This window comes from Tupaia chinensis, unplaced genomic scaffold (genome assembly GCF_000334495.1).
Source record: "Tupaia chinensis unplaced genomic scaffold, TupChi_1.0 Scaffold000532_1, whole genome shotgun sequence".
Classification (NCBI taxonomy): Eukaryota; Metazoa; Chordata; class Mammalia; order Scandentia; family Tupaiidae; genus Tupaia; species Tupaia belangeri.
Genome location: NW_006160045.1, coordinates 8,896,634 through 8,900,943, shown reverse-complemented (window position 1 = coordinate 8,900,943; position 4,310 = coordinate 8,896,634). Strand labels below are relative to the sequence as shown.

The 4,310-nt window shown below is 50.7% G+C and overlaps 1 long non-coding RNA gene across 2 annotated transcripts in view; it reads left to right on the top strand.

The window, feature by feature from the left end:
- LOC114009426 (uncharacterized) overlaps window positions 1–3,862 on the top strand; it is a 4,576-nt gene extending 714 nt beyond the window's left edge. Inside the window, exons 2-4 of one of the 2 annotated variants that reach the window (XR_003550838.1) lie at window positions 815–846; window positions 997–1,061; window positions 3,746–3,862. This is a non-coding gene — a long non-coding RNA (uncharacterized LOC114009426). Of the gene's footprint in view, window positions 1–814; window positions 847–996; window positions 1,128–3,745 lie in introns of those variants that run through there. The other variant, XR_003550839.1, reaches the window with a different exon arrangement.
- Window positions 3,863–4,310: the final 448 nt, after the last annotated feature.

Below are 4,310 nucleotides of genomic sequence, written 5' to 3'. Positions count from 1 at the left end.
GGCCCCCCCACTCCGCCCCCCCGCCCCCTGCCATACCTGGCTTAGACTGGAAGTGAGACCGGAGCGACCCTGCCACACTTCCTTGAGAGAACGTCTGAATAATATCTGTCCAGCTCATTCTGTTCTTGTCAGGGAGCTGAGCTGTGTTGTGTGAAATAGTTCAGATCTCTAAGATTAAAGACCCGCCTGAGACTCAGAATGTCAGGGAGCTGAGCTGTGTTGTATGAAATAGTTCAGATCCCTAAGATTAAAGACCCGCCTGAGACTCAGAATAAAGCCACAGAAACAAGTAAACTAGGAAAAGAAAAGTGTTTAATTAAAAAAAAAAAAGTGAAGTTTGTTTTGTTTTGTTCATTTGATCAGGGAGGGACAGAGAGAGAGAAAGGAACAGTAAGAAAGTAAGCTGCCAGGTCCAGGACTCAAACCACCGTCTGCCATGAGAGAATCCAGTGTCTTTAAACACTATACCACCTGTGGGCCCCAATGTGAAAGGATTTTGGGGTTTTTGTTGTTGTTGTTGTTGTTTGAGAGATTTTTGCTATAAGACACATACAGTTGCCAGAAAGAGGCAGAAAGCCAGAAATCACACCCCCCTAGGGGGATGACCTCACCACAATCCCTTCTCCATTCTCCTCTCAGGATTTTGGGCATGCATGCACATGTGCCCAGCGTAAGCTTTAAGACACCAGATCTGGGGCTTGAACAGTGGTCAACTACATGGGAGTCCAGTGATGTAACCATTACGCCATCTGCGCCATCTGCTAGTTCTGTGAAGGGTTTTTTGTTTGTTTGTTTGTTTGTTTGTTTTTAACAGAAAGAAACACTCCTGGACGAAAGGAAAGGCGTGTGAGTGAGCAGCTGCTAGAGGACAACTGGGAATTAGGATGGGTCTTACTATCATCTTGGGATCCCGTCATGAATATTTAGGAGGGGAGGGCTGTAGCGGTCTTTGTTTGAATCCAAGGGCTTTCACCTGCTCTTGCTGCTTCTCCTCAGGTAAGGAATCCCAGGGTCTGGATTAGGCATCCCAGCGTGCACTTTGACAGTGAGCACAGCCATAGGTAAGAACATTCTGCCCACATCCCTTAATGGCCCTGAGTGGAAAGTAGGAGGTTGACCACGCACCCTGGTGAATTCCTATGTGCATATGCAGAACAGCAGGAGGGAAGAATAATGACCTTCCCCAAGTTCTTTGAAGAAAGCTTAGGTAATAAAGAAATTAAAAAATGAGATCAACGGAGAGGGAGGAAGGAGCCCAGGGGAGTCAGAAACATCCCGGATAAGCTGAGATATCCCAGGGCTGTGCTCGTCTCTGACTACCTACCTGTGACAGCTCCAGTGAGAGTCTCCTGGCTCTGCAAGATTAGACGCCATTTATTCGATTTCCTGGCAGCATGCCTCCTGGGTAGGTTGCTGTGGCTCGTGCCCTGTGAGAAGCCCCGTGTAGGCTGGCGGCCCTGGAGGGCTGGCAAAGGTTACGTTAAAACACCCTTCAGACTGCAGTGTCCACTGGGGAACTTCAGAGTCACTTTGATCTTAATTAGCATTCTTGGATATTAAAATAAACACCCATGCTCCCAGGGCAGGGAGATGAATCAGTGCCCAGGCAAACCCCTGGGGCTGGAGTTCTCAGGAGACTGGGACAGGCTGGCTCTCTAAGGCCACGTGGAGCTCTTCGGCTGGCTGTCACGTCTCACCTCTGCCTGGCTGTCCCAGGTGCTTCCTGGATGTCCCCTCTCCCTGGCTGCGGCCTGCCCAGCTCATTTTGGTTTCTGAGAACAAAGAGAGGAGCTGTGTGAGGCTGGCCTGAGACGTGGGAATGCCGTTGTTGACTCGGGCCATCAGCCCTAGGGCTCCTGGAAGACAATGTCATACTGCACATGGTGGAAGGGATATTTTGGTATTGGCAGAGGCACGAGCGTCAGCAGAGACCCCTAGTCCGGAACTCTGGGTTATGGCCAAAGGCGCTGCTTGGGGGATACGGCACTGCAGAGCTGCAAGCCTATCCCAAGTCAGGGCACGAGGGAGCAGGAGAGTTTCTGCCTCAAGTCCCCTGCGCTTCCCATAGCCACCCCCTTCCTGCCCAAGCACCCCCCACCCAGGCTCCTGTTCTGACAAGACACTGGGTCTGACCTCAGCCACACGCGTGCTTGGGCGGTACTTCCTCTGGAATTTGTCCTGCCGAGTCCCTGAGCATTTGGGAAAGGCCCCTTCCCAGGGGCAGTAGTCCTCCTGTAATTAAAGACTGCGTTTCAAAGACTCTTTTTATGATCCAAAATCTGGTTGCCAGAAAGAAAATAACACAGGAGGCGTCTCTGAGGGATTGTGTGTGGACTACCCAGGCTGTGCCGCACTCCATGATCCTGCATGCAAATGAGAGCCCTGGGTTTACTCGGTGCCCCAGGTGCCTCCCCCAGAGCCCCAGGTGTCTCCTTCAGAGCCCCAGGTGCCTCCCCGAGAGCCCAGGTGCCTCACCCAGAGAAGGAATTCTATAAAGACCTTCCCTTAAAGTTGCATGAGTGAAGGAACTGGCCAGAGGGTGGGAAGCTGAGACTGTGAGGCTGCACAGAGATAAAACACACATGACTGTTTCAACCTTTCCACTTGCCTAGATCTAGCTTAATTCAAAACATTTTATTTATTTATTTTTTTTTTAAAAAAGAATGGATCCAGCAGGTGGTGTAGTGGTTGCTGGACTCCCACATGGCCAATTGTAGTTCCAGTTCTAGGCCTGGTGGCTTGAAACTCACACTGAGTGTGTGTGCATGTGTGCTCAAAATCCCAAGAGGTGGGACCAGCAGTTGGCATAATGGCTATGTCACTGGACTCCCATGTAGTCGACCATGGTTCGTGTCCCGGACCTGGTGGACAATGGTTTGAGTCTCAGACCTGATGACTTAAAAATCAAGCAGAGTGTATGTGAATGTTTGCCCAAGATCCCAGGAGGAGAAGGGATTGCGGTGTGGCCATCCCCCCTGGGGGGTGATTTCTCACTTTCTGTCTCTCTGTCTCTCTGTCTGGCGAATGCACATGCCCTATGGCAAAAAATCGCTCAAAAATAAATAAATAAATAAATAAAATCTCTAGAGAAGGGATTGCAGCGTGGCCATTTCCCCTGGGGAGTGATTTCTCGCTTTCTGTCTCTCTATTTCTCTCTGTCTCTCCAACAATCACACATGCCCTATACCAAAAATCTTTCTTAAAAAGACAAAAGAAGAAGAAAGGAAGAAGAAGAAAAGAAGAAGAAGAAGGAAGGGGACAAGGTCCACTCCACTACCACTCCTCTGCCTCAGTTACAGGCCAGGGCCAGGATGCCGAAACAGGGGTGTGGCGTGGAGGATCACGGCTGACAGACACTCGCTCATTCTGGACCACTGGGGCCTGGCCACAGTGCAGTGGGGGGTGGCAATGGGATGCAGCATGGTGGTGCTCTGATACAGGCAGGACAGCCATGTGGGACCTGGCAAGTAGGGGAGACGGCGCTTCCTGTGGGAAGTCCCCATGAAGGAGGGGGCCCAGAGAGGAACCTGGCCTTGAACTAGCCCCTTCTCCACATAGGGACCGGTGCAGAACTGGGCACAGGCCACAGAGAAATGGGGAGTGTTCGCAGCCGGTCAGCCAGTCCCTTCATCCCTGTTCCTTCTCATCCACACATGCGGGATAGTGTTGGCTACAGCCGGGCTTCTCTCCCAGAACAGTCACCAAAGCACGACGTGGTCTGATTCTGTCTTTTCTCTCCTGGCAGGATCTGACTTGGCTCTGGGAACATGATGGATTTCATTCCGTGTGTTTTGGACCAAACACATCCCTTTAGGATAAAGAGATCTCTGGAAACCCAAAATATTGGAATAAAACACTCAGCCTTCTTAGACACGTTGCTGTCATTTGCCTCTGGATTTCTCATTGCTCTAGCCTGAAACAATATTTATTCTTCCCTTCGTCTGCCTAAGACAGTGAGTGTTGCTGCATCGGCCAGAGGAAGCTCGGCCTGTGGGATTTTTGTGATCTTGTGGCTGAGATTCTAGAAGGAAGCTCTGTGCAGTGGGCTTTCAGCTGTGCATCCACTCTAGTGATGGAGGGTGAGGGCAAGTTGTAGGCCTCCCAAGGCCTGGGCTTTGGGGTGTCCTCTGGGCTCCAGTTCATCTTTCACATTGAATCTCTGCCTTGGGCACCCATGTTTTGTACCTCACAGCCAATTCCCTGCCTTGCTCAGTGCCTCCTTAGCCTAACCTAGGAACTCTTTTTTTTTTGGAGAGATTTTTGCTATAGGGCACGTGTGCTTGCCAAAGAGACAGAAAGTGAGAACTCAC